This window comes from Protopterus annectens, chromosome 6.part0 (assembly GCF_019279795.1).
Source record: "Protopterus annectens isolate FY-2018-M chromosome 6.part0, PAN1.0, whole genome shotgun sequence".
Taxonomy (NCBI): Eukaryota; Metazoa; Chordata; order Ceratodontiformes; family Protopteridae; genus Protopterus; species Protopterus annectens.
Window position 1 is genome coordinate 1,101,281,908 of NC_056737.1, and position 19,756 is coordinate 1,101,301,663.

At 48.5% G+C, this 19,756-nt stretch overlaps 1 protein-coding gene across 1 annotated transcript in view; it reads right to left on the minus strand.

The window, feature by feature from the left end:
- The window catches only part of PPP4R3A (protein phosphatase 4 regulatory subunit 3A), a 1,651,308-nt gene that overhangs the window by 1,233,182 nt on the left and 398,370 nt on the right, over positions 1-19,756 (minus strand). The window lies entirely within an intron of this gene.

Below are 19,756 nucleotides of genomic sequence, written 5' to 3' on the forward strand. Positions count from 1 at the left end.
TGTAGTGGGTGCCGTGGTCGGAAATGGGACAGGCGCCGACCAGGCAACCTCGGTATGAAGCACTGGAGCCAAACTCGGAGCCTAGGTGGTTGGAACCGAGGAGGTGATACGGTGCTCGGTAGAAGTCTTAGGGGCAAAAGTCATAAGCACAAGGCCCACATCACCTGCCAGTAAAGAGGGGTCTGAATGAGTACTTTCTTGTCCACAGAAGGATGAGACTTCAGACGCAGAAATAGCCTCCGAAAAAGGCAAAGGAAGCAGGCCCTTAAGGATTAACTTTTAGATGTTATGTGATCCTATCTCGCCTACATTCTGACTGATGGGTTCGGAGCCGATCCCTCGGCTCCGACTCGGCACGCTTATGCTATAGAGCGAGGCCTCTAATTGGCTGAGCTATCTTTATCCCAGGATGCACCACCACTAATCCCCCAGATCTCGTTTGCCGCTTACAGAGCTTGGACGTGGTCTCAACATTGGCTGGGCTAAGTACTATATATGTAGTCTTTTTTCCTGTCAGTATTTGCTTCATTTAAACCCAAAAGCTGTTTTAACGGCTATTCTTTGTGTACGAGTGTGTTTCTGGCAGTTTGATTGAATTTTTAGTATAATTTCCTGTCAGAGAAGGTTCCGTTTAAGTTAGAGGGGCCTTCCCCTGTGGTTACTACTTCTCAGTGGTTGTGTGTGGTTCAAGTGCCCGTTTGAGTTAGAGGGACTTGACCCTCCTTGTTCCCCTTTCTCTTTCTCGCTTCTGTGTATAAAAAAAAAAAAAAAAAAAAGTTTTCAGTTTTAATATTCTGAGTTAGTGGCATACTTATTGTTCCTGTGTGTCAAACCCTTAAGTTTGCTGTTGTGGTCTGTTTTTCTTGTAGGACTATGTCTAAAGAACATAAACCCTCCGGGTTTAAAAAGTGCACGGTGTGGGTTCAAAATGTCCATAACGGACGACCACTCCTCGTCGTCTATTGTCTTGGCGCCAAACATCTGCAGGAATGCGTGCAGTGTATGCCATGCGTTTTCCTCCGAGTCCTCCAGGAGAGGAAAAACAAATTAATCCTCAAAGGATTAATCAAGCCTTCTTTGAGGAGGCTTTATCTTCCTCTCCGTCTCCTTCTAAGAAGAGGAAAGCGGCTCCGACCAGTCAGTCAGAACCGGCGGCTAAGAAAGCTAAGCAGACTTCTCCATCGGCTCCACGGACTTGGGCCGAGGTCGAACGGTCTGCCTCGATGCCTCCAGCCTCGACCCCTCTGGTTTTGGAGCCGAGGTCTGGGGCATCGAGGCGGGTCACCCTCATCGGCTCCACTGATATTGGAGCCGATAAGGGTCATCGGCTCAGACTCTTCCCCTCGGGCGAAGTCCTTATCCGCCGAGGAAATTTCCTTGAAGGTTTCCTCGGGCCGATAATTGTTGAGTCCTTTGAGCGGTCCCGAGCCCGAGCCGATGGAGAAATCGGTTCGGCCCGATCGGTATCCTCTTGATCTTCCAGCTTCTCTGATTCGTCCATCGACACCGTGCTCCATCGACTCTTCCTGTCTCCGGTGTTCCATAACATGGTTTCGGCTCCAGCCCAGTTGGCCGGGCCGATGGTCCCCCTATTGTACTTCCTCCTCCAACAGCTGCGGCACCGTTGGAGCAGGTGTTAGTGGAACCAGTGGAGGTGTTAGGGTCAGGCCCGACCCTTGCTCCGACTCCGACTCTCGGGTCGGAGTTCAGTGCACGGACTTCTTCCTTCAGCCCTGGGAGGCTTGGGATTGATGCTTTCGGTCCCAAGTCTCCCTCTTGGTCGTCGGCGGGAGTACCGTCCACTGTCGTGGCACGGAGGGGACCTTCCCAGGATTCTGGTGGTCCCACCTTCAGGGCTATGAGGAGTGCTCTAGCCAAATCTTCATTGGCTACCTCCACAGTTTCCCCAGCTCCTTCCCTACATTTGGAGACTGGGTCATTGGCAGTCCCCCTGTCCGCAGACAGCGGAGCCCCTGGGCCTCAGGTTACCCCCGCTGGGGTTTCTCCCCCTCCTGGAGGTCCTTCTGAAGCCTCTTCGGAAGAACCTCCCATCCCAGGAAGAAAACGTGCAAGAGGAAGCACGTTGACTCCCCTGACGAGTCTTTGACATCTGACACCGATCTCGATGATGCAGAGGGGTCCCCCAAGTCGTCCTCGGATGATGTCTCCTTTGCAGACATCCTGGAAGCCCTAAAACAACGAGGCGGCTGGCAGCCCAAACCTCCCTCTGCTGATGAGTCGGTGTTCCTGAAGGCTTTCAGGGCTCAGCCCTCCACCTCCAGGGTGTCTCCGCCCTTTGACGAGCTCTTGGATTTGATCTGTCGAAGGGTGGGAACACCAGACTCTGTGGAACCGGTGCCCGTCGTCCAAACAAATTTCTTTCGGCCCCAGATAGAGAGTTCCTTACGAAGGTGTGGCTGTGGATGCTATGGTGGTGGCATCTGCTACCCAGCAAGATGTAGCAGAGGCTTCTCGTCCGTCCATCCTCCTAATAAGGAGTCTAGGAGCATGGATCGGTGCGGTGGCGCACCCTTAGTTCAGCGTACTTTACTTTGAGGTCTCTGAACTACCTGGCGCTTTCACGAGATTCCAGAGGATCTGATTAAGGAGCTATCCGATACCCTCTTAGGTAACCTGCCTGAGGAGCTGGCCCAGGCGGTTGGTTCTCAGTTGGCTACGATGTCGTCCATTTGAACTCGTCCATGAGGCTCATTTAGGTATGTGGCGAAGGGCAAGTAAGCGGCAGTACAGGCATTGCTCTCAGGAGACAAGCCTGGCTCCGCCTGTGTCATTCGCGGAGGCCTTCAAGTCTTCATTGCCGGCCCCTTTGATGGGTCCTCCTGTTTGGGCCCAAGGTGAAAGACACACTTACCCGCTGTGAACAGGAGGGTAAGACTCTGACTGCCGTGGGGCACGATTTTCCACTCCCTTTCGGCCTTATCCCAAGGCTAAAAGAGGAGGGAAGATGTGGTTCCGTAGATCTCAGAAGTCTTACCCCTCTCAGCAGGAAGGTTCCCCCTCCAGAGGCAGAGGAGGGGGAAATTCATCAGGAAGACGCCGTCCCAGAGGCGGCAGAGGCCCTCGCAACACTGGAGATCACGAGTCCTTTCGTGGCTCTTCAGCTTTTCATAGTCCCTGAGGGATTGCCTGACTGTGCTGCTCCGGGGCCAGTCGGGGGTCGTTTTTCGAAGCACCTGAAGGTCTGGGAAGGGATCACTCAGGACCGATGGGTGCTTCGAATTATCGCCGGAGGTTACTCCATCCCATTCTGTTGCCCTCCCCCCTCAGTCCAAAAGAATCCCGGACCCGCCACCCAGTCAATGGGATACCGCAGCCTTAGAAGTTTCAAAGCTGCTGCAAAAGGAGTCATCCACGGTCCCTGCAGACCAGATCGGATTAGGGACTTACTCAAGATTCTTTTGGTGCCAAAAAGACAGGGGACTCGAGGCCCATTTTGGACCTAAGCAACCTAAACCGTTCAGTCAAGAAGTCCAAGTTCGAATGGTCACTTTACAAACCATTCTCCCATTGTTGGAGAAAGGTGTTTGGATGTGCTCCATAGACCTCAAGGCAGCGTATTACCATATCAAAATACATCAAGCGTCCAGGAGACACTTGCGCTTCAGCCTAGGATGCAGTCATTTTCAGTTCCGTGCGCTGCCCTTTGGTCTCACCACAGCCCCCAGGGTGTTCACCAAATGCTTGGCAGTAGTGACTGCTCACCTTAGAAGTCTAGGATTCCAGGTGTTTCCGTACCTAGACGACTGGCTCCTAACTGCCACCTCCAAGCATCTACTTCTACGGAACCTGCAAGCCACAATATCACTGGGCAATTCCCTTGGAATCACCTTCAATTGGCCAAAGTCTTTGTTAAGGCCATCTCAAAGAATAAGATTCATAGGGGTAGAGATAGATTCAAACCAGATGCGGGTCTATCTACCTGCAGACAGAATTCAGACCATTCAAAATCAGGTTCGAGCCTTACTCCCCAGGGTCCAAAGCCCCAGCCAGAATGGTCCTACAGCTATTGGGATCGATGTCTGCCACAGTTCTCCTAGTTCCCTTGGCAAGGTTACACATGAGAATCCTCCAGTGGCTTCTTTCAACTCAGTGGTCCTTTCAGGAACTCCCTCTCAATCATCTAATACGGATCACAGAATCTTGCAAACGGGACCTTCGCTGGTGGCTAGTGTCCTCCAATTTGGACCAGGGACGACCCTTTGTTCTTCCTCATCCAGCGGCCACTTTGACCACGGGCCTCCCAGGCGGGTGGGGGGGGCATTCCCTGGGCAGGTCAGTCCAAGGCAAATGGCACCCGGTAGAGACCCCTCTCCACATCAACATCCTAGAAATGAGGGCAGTACTCCTGTCCCTTCGAGCCCTTCACGATTACCTCCCTCAGGGCGTAATTGCTGTTCACTCAGACAACATGTCAGTTGTCTGGTACCTGAACAAACAGGGAGGGACCAGATCCTATCCTCTTTGCAGAGAAGCGATGAGAGTTTGGGAATGGGCTGTCTCGACCAAACGCTTCCTAGTGGCTACCCACATACCGGGCAAATAGCCGACAGGTTGAGCAGAACCATCCTCTCTCCTCACGAATGGTCTCTGAATATGACAATTACAAGGCAGATTTTCAGCGAACGGGGAGTTCCGTGTTGCGACCTTCGCGACTCCTCTGAATGCGAAGTGCAAAGAATTTTTCTCCCTAATCCCGGCTCCGGGGAAGAGCCCTATGGACGCATTAGTCCATCCTTGGCCCACTGGACTGCTTTATGCCTTCCCTCCAGTTCCTCTCCTCCCCAGAGTGATTCAGAAGGCATCTCTCTTAGGCAGCAAGATGATCTTAATTGCTCCGTACTGGCCTCAAGTGTGGTTTCCCTATCTTCGGAAACATGCTCTGGAAGGTCCATGGTTCCTGGAACAGGTCCCAGACCTACTGATTCATCAGTCGGGACTACTACACCAGTCCCTACACACATTAAAATTGACGGCTTGGCTCCTCCTCTTCCGACCATAGTCAGGAGACATGCACTGGATCCAGATGTGGTGCACATATTGTCTTCAGCCCACAAGTGACTCTGAAGAAACTGTATTCTAACAAATGGAAAAGGTTTGCTATCTGGGCTCAACTCCGGGGCCTGGACCCCATTTCTACTCCCATGGCAGAAGTACTCAAATTCCTGACCTCTCTTTTCAATCAAGGCTCTTCTGTTTCTACCATCAAAGTACAATTGGCAGCGATTTCTAATTTTCATGAATCCATAGACCCACCTTTAATGAGCAACAGGTTGTGTAAGACCTTCTTGAAAGGTGCTGCTTTATTAAGACCTCCGATTTCTCATCCTGCACCTCCATGGGATCTGGATACAGTATTCGTGCCTGACTTCTTTTCCCTTTGAACCGGCAGCTACCTGTGATCTAAAGTTTCTATCATGGAAGACAGCCTTTCTAGTGGCAATTACTTCAGCCAGGAGGGTTTCAGAACTTCAAGCTTTGTCAGTGAAACCCCGTACTTGTTTTCATACAGACAGGGTATCCCTCAGACCAAATCCTTCTTTTGTTCCTAAAGTCTGTTCTACTTTATGCTTGCAACAGTCGTTAGAGCTCCCAGTTTTCTTCCCAAAATACTCCAATAAAGCGGAGTTTATTTTCCACACACTAGATGTCCACAGGCAGTTACGTTTTATTTGGACAGGACCAAACAATCAAGGAAGACAGATCAGTTGTTTGTGTCCTTTGCAGAAAACAAACTGGGCAACGCGGTCACAAAGGTCACTATTGCCAAATGGATCAGGGACTGTATTACTCAAGCTTATATTTATTCTAACTAAGAGCTTTCCACCTCTGTCAAGGCTCATTCTACAAGGGCTATGGCTACTTCGGTAGCATTTCATTCTAAGCTTGCTATTGGTGACATTTGTGCTGCGGCTACATGGTCGACCGCGCACACCTTCATTTCTCACTACAAATTAGATGTGGCATCTAGAGGACGAGCTTCATTTGGTTCCACAGTGCTCAGGAGTGTTTTCCAATGAGCCACCCGGGATTTAGGTGCTAGGGGCTGTCCCATCAGTCAGAATGTAGGCGAGATAGGATCACATAACATCTTTTAGTTATGTACTTACCATAACTTCAGATGTTTGGGATCCATCTCATACATTCTGACTGATGGGTTGAGCCGATCCCTCAGCTCCGACTGCACGCTTATGCTATAGGCGAGGCCTCTAATTGGCTGAGCTATCTTTATCCCAGGATGCACCACCACTAATCCCCAGATCTTGTTTGTCGCATTCATGCACACATGCACAGCTTGTTTATATAACATTGTTAGATGTTTCAAGATGAAACAACAGGATTGGACCTTCTGATATCCTCTGATCTCCAAGGAAGGGGAAGGAGGGTGGGTTATTAGAATGTGGCGAGATGGATCCCAAACATCTGAAGTTATGGTAAGTACATAACTAAAAGATGTTATGTGATCCTATCTCGCCTACATTCTGACTGATGGGACAGCAGCCCTAGCACCTAAATCCCGGGTGGCTCATTGGAAAACACTCCTGAGCACTGTGGAACCAAATGAAGCTCGTCCTCTAGATGCCACATCTAATTTGTAGTGAGAAATGAAGTTGTGCGGGAAGACCATGTAGCCGCAGCACAAATGTCACCAATAGCAAGCTTAGAATGAAATGCTACAAGTAGCCATAGCCCTTGTAGAATGAGCCTTGACAGAGGTGGAAAGCTCTTTGATAGAATAAATATAAGCTTGAGTAATTCACTCCCTGATCCATTTGGCAATAGTGACCTTTGTGACGCGTTGCCCAATTTGTTTTCTGCAAAGGACACAAACAACTGATCTGTCTTCCTTGATTGTTTGGTCCTGTCCAAATAAAACGTAACTGCCTGTGGACATCTAGTGTGTGGAAAATAAACTCCACTTTATTGGAGTATTTTGGGAAGAAAACTGGGAGCTCTAACGACTGTTGCAAGCATAAAGTAGAACAGACTTTAGGAACAAAAGAAGGATTTGGTCTGAGGGATACCCTGTCTGTATGAAAAACCAAACGGGGTTTCACTGACAAAGCTTGAAGTTCTGAAACCCTCCTGGCTGAAGTAATGCCACTAGAAAGGCCGCCTTCCATGATAGAAACTTTAGATCACAGGTAGCTGCCGGTTCAAAGGAAAGAAGTCAGGGCACGTAATACTATATCGAGATCCCATGGAGGTGCAGGATGAGAAATCGGAGGTCTTAATAAAGCAGCACCTTTCAAGAAGGTCTTACACAACCTGTTGCTCATTAAAGGTGGGTCTATGGATTCATGAAAATTAGAAATCGCTGCCAATTGTACTTTGATGGTAGAAACAGAAGAGCCTTGATTGAAAAGAGGTCAGGAATTTGAGTACTTCTGCCATGGGAGTAGAAATGGGGTCCAGGCCCCGGAGTTGAGCCCAGATAGCAAACCTTTTCCATTTGTTAGAATACAGTTTCTTCGTAGCAGACTTGTGGGCTGAAGACAATATGTGCACCACATCTGGATCCAGTGCATGTCTCCAGACTATGGTCGGAAGAGGAGGAGCCAGGCCGTCAATTTTAATGAGTGTAGGGACTGGTGTAGTAGTCCCGACTGATGAATCAGTAGGTCTGGGACCTGGTCCAGGAACCATGGACCTTCCAGAGCATGTTTCCAAAGATAGGGAAACCACACTTGACGAGGCCAGTACGGAGCAATTAAGACCATCTTGCTGCCTAAGAGAGATGCCTTTTGAATCACTCTGGGGAGGAGAGGAACTGGAGGGAAGGCATAAAGCAGTCCGGTGGGCCAAGGATGGACTAATGTCCATAGGGCTCTTCCCGAGCCGGGTTAGGAGAAAATTCTTTGCACTTCATCCAGAGGAGTCGAAGAGGTCGCAACAAGGAACTCCCCATTCGCTGAAAATCTGCCTTGTAATTGTCATATTCAGAGACCATTCGTGAGGAGAGAGGATGGTTCTGCTCAACCTGTCGGCTATGACATTGGATTTGCCCGGTATGTGGGTAGCCACAAGGAAGCGTTTGGTCGAGACTGCCCATTCCCAAACTCTCATCGCTTCTCTGCAAAGAGGATAGGATCTGGTCCCTCCCTGTTTGTTCAGGTACCAGACAACTGACATGTTGTATGAGTGAACAGCAATTACGCCCTGAGGGAGGTAATCGTGAAGGGCTCGAAGGGACAGGAGTACTGCCCTCATTTCTAGGATGTTGATGTGGAGAGTCTCTACGGTGCCATTTGCCTTGGACTGACCTGCCCAGGGAATGCCCCCCCACCCCGTCTGGGAGGCGTCCGTGGTCAAAGTGGCCGCCGGATGAGGAAGAACAAAGGGTCGTCCCTGGTCCAAACTGGAGGACACTAGCCACCAGCGAAGGTCCCGTTTGCAAGATTCTGTGATCCATATTAGATGACTGAGAGGGAGTTTCTGAAAGGACCACTGAGTTGAAAGAAGCCACTGGAGGATTCTCATGTGTAACCTTGCCAAGGGAACTAGAACTGTGGCAGACATCGATCCCAATAGCTGTAGGACCATTCTGGCTGGGGCTTTGGACCTGGGGAGTAAGGCTCGAACCTGATTTTGAATGGTCTGAATTCTGTCTGCAGGTAGATAGACCATCATCTGGTTTGAATCTATCTCTACCCCTATGAATCTTATTCTTTGAGATGGCCTTAACACAGACTTTGGCCAATTGAAGGTGATTCCAAGGGAATTGCCCAGTGATATTGTGGCTTGCAGGTTCCGTAGAAGTAGATGCTTGGAGGTGGCAGTTAGGAGCCAGTCGTCTAGGTACGGAAACACCTGGAATCCTAGACTTCTCAGGTGAGCAGTCACTACTGCCAAGCATTTGGTGAACACCCTGGGGGCTGTGGTGAGACCAAAGGGCAGTGCACGGAACTGAAAATGACTGCATCCTAGGCTGAAGCGCAAGTGTCTCCTGGACGTTTGATGTATTTTGATATGGTAATACGCGTCCTTGAGGTCTATGGAGCACATCCAAACACCTTTCTCCAACAATGGGAGAATGGTTTGTAAAGTGACCATTCGGAACTTGGACTTCTTGACTGAACGGTTTAGGTTGCTTAGGTCCAAAATGGGCCTAGAGTTCCCGGTGTTTGATGGCACCAAAAGAATCTTGAGTAAGTCCCTAATCCGATCTGGTCTGCGGGACCGGTTGGATGACTCCTTTTGCAGCAGCTTTGAAACTTCTAAGGCTGCGGTATCCCGTTGACTGGGTGGCGGGTCCGGGATTCTTTGGACTGGGGGCAACAGAATGGGGTGGGGTAACCTCCGGCGATAATTGAAGCACCCATCGGTCCTGAGTGATCCCTTCCCAGGCCTTCAGGTGCTTGCGACCCCGACTGGCTCTGAGCAGCACAGTCGGGCAATCCCTCAGGGACTATGAAAAGCTGAAGAGCCACGAAAGGACTCGCGGTCTCCAGTGTTGCGAGGGCCTCTGCCGCCTCTGGGACGGCGTCTTCCTGATGAATTTCCCCTCCTCTGCCTCTGGAGGGGAACCTTCCTGCTGAGAGGGTAAGACTTCTGAGATCTACGGAACCACATCTTCCCTCCTTTAGCCTTGGGATAAGGCCGAAAGGGAGTGGAAAATCGTGCCCCTACGGCAGTCAGAGTCTTACCCTCCTGTTCACAACGGGTAAGTGTGTCTTTCACCTTGGGCCCAAACAGGGAGGACCCATCAAAGGCGCGGCGAATGAAGACTTGAAGGCCTCCGAAATGACACAGGCGGAGCCAGGCTTGTCTCCGTAGAGCAATGCCTGTACCCGCCGCTCTACTCGCCCCTTCAGCTGCATACGAAATGAGCCTCATGGACGAGTTCGAAAAAGACGACATCGTAGCCAGCTGTGAACCAACCGTCTGGGCCAGCTCCTCAGGCAGGTTACCTAAGAGGGTATCGGATAGCTCCTTAATCAGATCCCTCTGGAATCTCGTAAAGTCGTCAGGTAGTTCAGAGACCTCAAAGTAAAGGCCGCTGAACTAAGGGTGCGCTACCATACCGATCCATGCTCCTAGACTCCTTATTAGGAGGATGGACGGACGAAGCCTCTGCTACATCTTGCTGGGTAGCAGATGCCACCACCATAGCATCCACAGCCACACCTTCGTAAGGAACTCTCTATCTGGGGGCGCCGAAGAAATTTGTTTGGACGAGCAGGCAACGGTTCCACAGAGTCTGGGTCCCACGCCTTCCCAGGCAGATCAAATCCAAGAGCTCGGGCGGACACCCAGGAGGCGGAGGGCTGAGCCCCGAAGGCCTTCAGGAACACCGACTCATCAGCAGAGGGAGGTTTGGACTGCCAGCCGCCTCGTTGTTTTAGGGCTTCCAGGATGTCTGCAAAGGAGACATCATCCGAGGACGACTTGGGGACCCCTCTGCATCATCGAGATCGGTGTCAGATGTCAAAGACTCGTCAGGGAGTCAACGTGCTTCCTATTGCACGTTTTCTTCCTGGGAGGTTCTTCGAAGAGGCTTCAGAAGGACCTCCAGGAGGAGAAACCCCAGCTGGGGTAACCTGAGGCCCAGGGGCTCCGCTGTCTGCGGACAGGGGGACTGCCAATGACCCAGTCTCCAAATGTAGGGAAGGAGCTGGGGAAACTGTGGAGGTAGCCAATGAAGATTTGGCTAGAGCACTCCTCATAGCCCTGAAGGCGGGACCACCAGAATCCTGGGAAGGTCCCCCCTCCGTGGCCACGACAGTGGACGGTACTCCCGCCGCCGACGCACCAAGAGGGAGACTTGGGACCGAAAGCATCAATCCCAAAGCCTCCCCCCCAGGGCCGAAGGAAGAAGTCCGTGCACTGAACTCCGACCCGAGAGCCGGAGTCGGAGCAAGGGTCGGGCCTGACCCTAACACCTCCACTGGTTCCACCAACACCTGCTCCAACGGTGCCGCAGCTGTTGGAGGAGGAAGTACAATAGGGGAGTGGACCATCGGCTCCGAAGCCAACTGGGCTGGAGCCGAAAAGTACAGTTTTGTACCTACCATAAATGTAGATGTCCGATAGGCATGCATCTGCAGTCCTTACAAACGGGTTGTCCTGTCGTCAGGCAGCCCTTCGGTCGGCCGGATTCCGAAGTCTGGGTCTGGCCTCGGCTGGTGTCGCACTTCACCCGACGTCATAGCTGCAGTTATTCGGGTATAAAGGCATCAGCCGACGCCATTTTCCTCAGTGTTTCTTGCCCCAGATGCCAGGTGCCCTCTAGGAAGGCTAAATTTGGATAAATGCAAATGGTTCCAAATAGTAGAGAGCAAACAAAAATAAGCATGTATGTACATATATACAAACAAATACACCATAATAGATTCCCCAGCTAGCTACAGATGGGCAAATACCCTAGGAGTACCACAGAGGGAAGGAGGGTGGGTAATCCTGACTGCAGATGCATGCCTATCGGACATCTACATTTATGGTAGGTACAAAACTGTACTATGTCCTTCAAGGATGCATCTGCAGTCCTTACAAATGGGTAGAATACCATAGCCAAACTGGGGGAGGAGGAGAAATAAGATTATGGTGTAGTTAAGATCCCTTGCAAAACAGCAGTGGCAAAACCTGCTCGGGATCTGGAGTATAAAGGTAAATTATAATGCTTGGCAAATGTATGCATGGGAGCTCCAAGTAGCAGCCTCTAAAATGTCTTTGGTAGCCACTCCTCGTAGAAAAGCTGTGGTAGTGGCTGTAGCCCTTGTAGAGTGAGGCCTGATGTTTTCTGGAGTTTTCTTCCCATGGTAGGCGTAACAAAATCTAATGCAATTTCCTATCCACTTAGAGATTGTCTGTTTTGAAATTGCTTTTCCTTCCATTCCTGTTGCATATGCTACCAGTAGCTGGTCGGTTTTCCTATTGCCCTTGGTCCTGTCCAGGTAGTAACGCAATTGTCTATGTACATGCAAGGTATGCAACAGTCTTTCTCCCCTGTTCTGTGGGTTGGGGAAGAATGTAGGTAGGTGGATAGCTTGGTTTAAAGATACCCTGGAGACCACCTTTGGCATAAAAGTAGGATTTGTTCTCATGGATACTCTATCTTGATGGAAGATCAGGAAGGGCTGTACTGCCATTAATGCCTGTAGCTCAGATACCCTTCTTGCTGAAGTGATTGCAAGCAGGAAAGCAGTTTTCCATGATAAGTATTGTAATTCTGCTGTTGCTGCTGGTTCGAAAGGAGGGAGTGTCAACTTTTCTAGCACAAAGTTCAAGTCCCATGCTGGCAGTGGTGGCTTCCTAGGTGGTTTTACATGTTTAATTCCTCTGAGAAACTGCCTGAGCAGGGGATGTGAGAAGACTGGAGGATCCAAGTTGTATTCTGCTGAAATAGCAGATGCATGAATCTTAATGGAAGAATAGGACAGGCCACTGTGGAAGAGCTCTGCCAAGTATTCCAGGATGTTGGCTATGTTTACCAGTGACACATTTTCTCCTTTTGCAGTACTCCAAATGTGATACCTTTTCCATTTTGCTGAATAATTTTTTCTTGTTGAGGGTCTGCGAGCCTCCAAGATAATGTCTTTAACCCTTTGGGATAAACTTGGGTTAATTGGTCTTATGCAATGTTCCAGGCAGTCATCTGCAGTGTTTTCAGGTTTGGATGCAGGGTGTTGTAGTTGTTCTGTGTTAACAGTAAGGGAACCAGTGGTAGAGGCCATATTTGTTCCCGAGACATGCTCCTCAGTAATGGGTACCAATGTTGCCTTGGCCAGTCTGGAGCTATCAGGATGATCCTTGGACGGTCTTCTTTGATCTTCAATAGCACCTTGTGCATCAAAGGAAGTGGTGGGAATGCATATGCTGTCAGGTTTTTCCAACTGAAAGATAGGGAGTCCACTTTCCAAGCAAGTGGGTGGTACGTCCTTGTGCAGAATTTCTTCAGTTGGTGATTGCGTGGGGATGCAAATAAGTCTATTTCTGGTAGTCCCCATTTTCTTGTAATGGTTTTGAATATGTCCGGATGCAGCATCCATTCGTGGGCATCCGTGGTAGTCCTGCTTAGTATGTCTGCTAGGTTTTCTTTTCCTGGCACAAAAATTGCTTGTAACTGAATGTTGAGGCTCAGGGCCACATTCCAGAGTTCTATTGCCATCCGGTATAGAGGGTACGAATGTGTGCCTCCCTGTTTGTTGATGTACCACAACTGTGGTGTTGTCTGTCCTTATCAACAGTTGACCTTGTCGAAGAAATGGTCTGAATGTCTGAATTTTACTGCCAGCATTTCCTTTTGATTTATGTGTAGGCGCAGCTGGTCTTGAGTCCATAAGCCTTGTATGCACTTGTCCAGCATGTGCGCCCCCCAACCGAGGTCTGACGCGTCCGTTGTGATGGTCTGGCTTGGTTGAGTGCTGTGGAAGGGCAGTCCTTTGTTTGATTGACAGGCCTGAGCCCACCATTTGAATTCTTGCTTCAGGCATGGGATTATTGGAATTTGGGTTTCTAGGCTGTGCTTGTGCTGAGACCATAAATTCCTTAGGTACCACTGTAACTTTCTCATATGCAGTCTGGCATGTGGAACCAAAATTATGCAGGATGCCATGAAACCCAAGGCTTGCAGGACTTTTCTTGCTGTTAGCTGGTTCTGTTTTGTTAATGCCAAGAAGTAGAGAGGAGTTGCTCCTGTTTTCTACTGTTAGAAATGCCATTTGTTGTGATGTGTCCAGCTCTGCACCCAAAAGGTTATCCTTTGGGATGGGATCAGCCTTGACTTTTTATATTGACTGTGTATCCCAGGGCTTGCAGTAGATAAATGACCCTTTTAAGTCTTCTGCTAGTTTGTTTTGTTGTCCGCTTGTAACAGGCAGTCATCCAGGTAAGGGTAGATTTGAATTCCCTGAAGCCTGCAATGAGCAATTACTGATGCCAGGCATTTCGTGAACACTCTGGGCGCAGTAGATAAGCCAAAGGGCAATGCTGAGAATTGATAATGCTCTGATCCTGCAAGAAATCTGAGGTATCTTCTGCAATTTGGTCGTATGGGGACGTGCAGGTATGCCTCCTTGAGATCTAGAGTTACCAGCCAAGACTCCTTGCCCAACATGGGAAGAAGCTGCTGTAGGGTCAGCATTTTGAATTTTGTGACAATGAGGTATGTGTTTAAAGCGGACAGGTCAAGAATAGGTCTCCATTGGTTTTCTTTTCTTGGTACCAGGAAGAGCCTGGAGTAAAATCCTTGTCCTTGCTCCATAGATGGTACCTTTTCTACAGCTCTCATCCTTAGTAAGTGAGTTATTTGCTTTAGAGCTTCTGCCTTTTGATTTGGAGGTAGGTTTGGCATTCCTCTTTTCCTTGGTAGAGTATGGAAGTGAAACCTGTAACCTTGGTCTATTGTCTGCAAAATCCACTTGTCTCCTGTGATGTAATGCCAGTTTACTGAAAATAAGGCTAGCTTTCCGCCTAAGGGTGCTTCTAGTTGTTCTCTGGTAGGCGGTGCTAGAGCCAAGTCACTGTGATTGTCCTGTAGTCGTGGTGGTGGCTGTATCTGTGGCTGTACCTTGCTGGTTGTTAGCCTGCCACTGACGTCCCCTGTAGACACCTCTGGATTGACCCCTGCCTCTTGAGCGCCTATTCCTGCCTCTCTGAGCTTTGGAGGTGTCTGGAAAGGACCAATTCTTGGAGGGCCAATTCCTGCTAAACCTTGGAGGTTGGACCTGTAAGAAATCTTTGACTGTCTGGACAGATTTTGCCTTCTCTTCCATCTTCTTCAGCACCTGTGGTGCAGGAGAGCCAAACAAATTGATCTTGTCCATGGGAGCATCCATATCTTTGACTTAACATGATCTGGTAAGGCCTGCTCTTTTAGCCATGCATGTCTTCTGATCACTGTGCCAGTCATGGCTGATCTAAAGGAAGCCTCCAGTGCATCATAGCCGCATTTTAAGGAATGGTTACTGACCTGCTGAATGTTATGTACCATTTCCTGAACAGATTTTTTGTCTAATGGTTCATCCGAGGACAGCTTTTTAGTTAACTGGTCTAACATAAATTCTTGATACTGGATCATGTGGAATTGACAGTTCAAGGCCCTAGCTGAAAGAGTAGCAGAAGTGTAAACTTTTTTACCTCATCTCTCTAAAGCCCTCGATTCCCTTTCAGAGGGGAGGGGGTTTTTGGTAGAGGTAGCTGCTACAGCCTTGGGTCCCTGGGAGATAGTTTCGGGATCTGCAAAAGGGGCCTTATACAAATGATAGTGTGTGTCTGGAACCCTGTAGTACCTAGCGGGCTTAGCAGGGGCCGGAGGAAGAGAATCAGGAGCAATACAAGCATCATTAAAAGCATCATCCACAACAGTAAGTACTGGAGGAATGGCTAAAGGCCTATGCTGTGGCAAATGCAAAAAGGTTCTAAGCCTTTTCCTAGAGTCTGAAAAATCCTGGCCCTGCCATTGAAATTGCTCCCTCATAGCATGCAAGGTTTCCCCAAAAGAAAATTCCTCAGGCGGAGAGGCAGAAGGAATGGACTCTTCTGCATCAGAGTCCTCATAAGGAGAAAAAGGGGCCTCTGGAGGGTCTGAATTATCTGATTCATCAGAGGAGCCATCTGAAGAAACTGGCTCAGGGGGCTCTACTCTAGTCCTCTTCTCTGGAGGTGGGTGAGAGGCCCTGTCTGGGTGTGATTGGGATCCCCGGATCAAAGAAATGAGATCCTCTGCTAGACTAAGCATTTGTGAACTAGAACTGGGCCTGTGAGAGGGGGTCTTAGCAGGCACAGTCTTGGTAGTTTTTGCTGCTTTAGCCCTGGCAAAGGCCTTAATCGACATGGATGCAGGAGGCCTAGCAGCTCCACGTGCAGGGGTAGAAATATCCAAATGGACAGTATCCGATAAATCTTGTGAACCTGCAGGAGCAGGTGGGATTTCAGTAGCAGATTCAGCCAAGCTGGAGGAAGCCTCGGTAAGTGGCAAGCTTTCGGCCGAAGGAAGAACCGTGGACTCTGTTTCAGCCGAAACCGAGACACTCGCGGTTGTCTTAACCACGGTTTCGGCCGAAACTGCGGACCAAAAGTGTCGGTCCTTTTCCTTGCGTTTTTTAGAAATTTGCGTAGTCTGAGTATCCGACGGCATAATGTAAGCAAAAGCAGGGCCGAAAAACTCTTCAGCAAATTCAGACAGACGTCTAAGCGTTCGTCGGTTGAAAGAAGCACAGGCTAGACAAGCTGCTATGTCGTGGTCTGGGCCTAAGCAAGGTAAGCAGTAAGAGTGGAAATCTTTATGAGGTATTTGTTTCCCACAATTTAAACAGTTATTCACTTTTTCTGACATCGGCTGAGGCAAGAAAGAGTCCCCAACGGGGTACTTAGCTTTTTAGAAGTCTTCGGTAGAAGTAGAAGAATTCGTTAGTAGTAATCTCTGGTTCTGACCGACCGGCACTTGCGAACAGCTTCTGCTTCGGGCGCCACGCGGCCAGAAAGACGGAGGAAAATGGCGTCGGCTGATGCCTTTATACCCGAATAACTGCAGCTATGACGTCGGGTGAAGTGCGACACCAGCCGAGGCCAGACCCAGACTTTGGAATCCGGCCAACCGAAGGGCTGCCTGACGACAGGACAACCCATTTGTAAGGACTGCAGATGCATCCTTGAAGGACATCCATCTTTTGGAACACCGGAGACTGGAAGAGTCGAAGGAGCACCCTGTCGATGTCCGAATCAGACATCCTGGATGATCTCGAGGATACCGATCGGGCCCGAACCGATTTCTCCATCGGCTCCGAAGGGCTCGGGGACCGGCTCCGAAAGGACTCAACAATTATCGGCTCCGAGGAAACCTTCAAGGAAATTTCCCTCGGCACCGATAAGGACTTCGGCTCCGAGGGGGAAGAGTCTGAGCCGATGACCCTTATCAGCTCCAATATCAGTGGAGCCGATGAGGGTGACCGCCTCGATGCCCCAGACCTCGGCTCCGAAACCAGAGGGGTCGAGGCTGGAGGCATCGAGGCAGACCGTTCCGACCTCGGCTCCGAAGTCCGTGGAGCCGATGGAGAAGTCTGCTTAGCTTTCTTAGCCGTCGGTTCCGACTGACTGGTCGGAGCCGGCGCTTTCCTCTTCTTAGAAGGAGACGGAGAGGAAGATAAAGCCTCCTCGAAAGAAAGCTTGATTAATCCTTTGAGGATTAATTGTTTTTCCTCTCCTGGAGGACTCGAGGAAAAGCATGGCATACACTGCACGATTCCTGCAGATGTTTGGCGCCAAGACAATAGGCATCGAGTGGTCGTCCGTTATGGACATTTTGAACCCACACCTCGTGCACTTTTTAAACCCGGAGGGTTTATGTTCTTTAGACATAGTCCTACAAGAAAAACAGACCACAACAGCAAACTTAAGGGTTTGACACACAGGAACAATAAGTATGCCACTAACTCAGAATATTAAAACTGAAAAACTTTTTTTTTTTTTTTTTTTTTTTTATAAAAGACCCTCTAACTCAAACGGGTACTTGACCCACACACAACCACTGAGAAGTAGTAACCACAGGGGAAGGCCCCTCTAACTTAAACGGAACCTTCTCTGACAGGAAATTATACTAAAAATTCAATCAAACTGCCAGAAACACACTCGTACACAAAGAATAGCCGTTAAAACAGCTTTTGGGTTTAAATGAAGCAAATACTGACAGGAAAAAAGACTATATATAGTACTTAGCCCAGCCAATGTTGAGACCACGTCCAAGCTCTGTAAGCGGCAAACGAGATCTGGGGGATTAGTGGTGGTGCATCCTGGGATAAAGATAGCTCAGCCAATTAGAGGCCTCGCTCTACAGCATAAGCGTGCCGAGTCGGAGCTGAGGGATCGGCTCCGAACCCATCAGTCAGAATGTAGGCGAGATAGGATCACATAACATCTTGTTTTGTCTTTCATTCAGTGATCGCTGACTGAAGCTGGCACAAATGTCACAAGGAGGTTTCGCCAACAAGTGCGGAACCCCGAAACAATACACACATTCTTCATGTAAATCACTAATCAGGAATTTACCACTGCAAGAAGAGCAGTGTTTAAACCCCGTAAGTCCCTTTCTTTTCTGACATAACAGAAGAAACACACACGTTAAAGTAGAAGTTATTGAGAGAGAGGAAATACCAACAATGGTAATGGGAATACCACAAGGGTAAAGGGATCAATACCAACAATGGTAATGGGAATACCACAAGGGTAAAGGGATCAATACCAACAATGGTAATGGGAATACCACAAGGGTAAAGGGATCAATACCAACAATGGTAATGGGAATACCACAAGGGTAAAGGGATCAATACCAACAATGGTAATGGGAATACCACAAGGGTAAAGGGATCAATACCAACAATGGTAATGGGAATACCACAAGGGTAAAGGGATCAATACCAACAATGGTAATGGGAATACCACAAGGGTAAAGGGATCAATACCAACAATGGTAATGGGAATACCACAAGGGTAAAGGGATCAATACCAACAATGGTAATGGGAATACCACAAGGGTAAAGGGATCAATACCAACAATGGTAATGGGAATACCACAAGGGTAAAGGGATCAATACCAACAATGGTAATGGGAATACCACAAGGGTAAAGGGATCAATACCAACAATGGTAATGGGAATACCACAAGCGTAAAGGGATCAATACCAACAATGGTAATGGGAATACCACAAGGGTAAAGGGATCAATACCAACAATGGTAATGGGAATACCACAAGGGTAAAGGGATCAATACCATCAATGGTAATGGGAATACCACAAGGGTAAAGGGATCAATACCATCAATGGTAATGGGAATACCACAAGGGTAAAGGGATCAATACCAACAATGGTAATGGGAATACCACAAGGGTAAAGGGATCAATACCAACAATGGTACAAAAAGGAAATACCTGTGGGTAGAGCTGAATGCTGAAAATAGAGAAAAGATAATAAACTGGCAGTAAAGAACTCACAAATACTGATAAAATTTGAAAAAATATGTCACTTAGATGGAGAGCTCGGTGAAATGCTGCTATATGGCTCTGCAGCAAACGTCTGAGGTAAGTGAGTGAAGGGCATTGTGCGTAGCAGCTTAGCTCGTGAGTTTTTGGTGCATGCAAGCTTGGTATAAGGCCGACTCGGTTCCGAGGGCTCGGAACCGAACCCATCAGTGATGACTGGAAGAAGATTAACAACTTCAGATGCTATTTTATCTGACAAAGTTTTAAATTATCAGAACAATTTTTAATCCAATTTCTTTCTGGAATAAAATTGTTTGGATTTATCCTGCTGTCTTTGTGTTGGTTTACAAAAAAGCTGTGTTTGAAAAATTAATTTTGGAGGATTTTTTTTTTTAATGACAACTCCCAAAACCACTAGTCCTAGCTCCCATATATTATTTTTTGCAAAACTTTCCCACAAAAAGCAGTAATTTGAAAGGTACTGTGGCCACAAGGAGCCCTAACTAAAAATGAAAGTTTTAAAGTACAATTTTTAGTAACACCCACTACAAAACAGCACTAGCCTTTACAGTACTAATTTCCAACAGAAAAGATAAACTTCTCTTCACAAAAATTTATAAAGTAGAAGGCATTCACTAATGGGGTACTTAACAGTCTAGCCTAGGAGAAGCACTAGTTGACCAATCAATAGAAGCCACGGGGAAGAGTGCACTTCAATGGCAAGAAATTTCTGATGGTTTCTCATGCTAACTACTGACTTTATAATGTTCGCCTCAAGTTATTCAGCATTTGGGGTCATAGAAGCTGCCCATATGCTTTGGAAG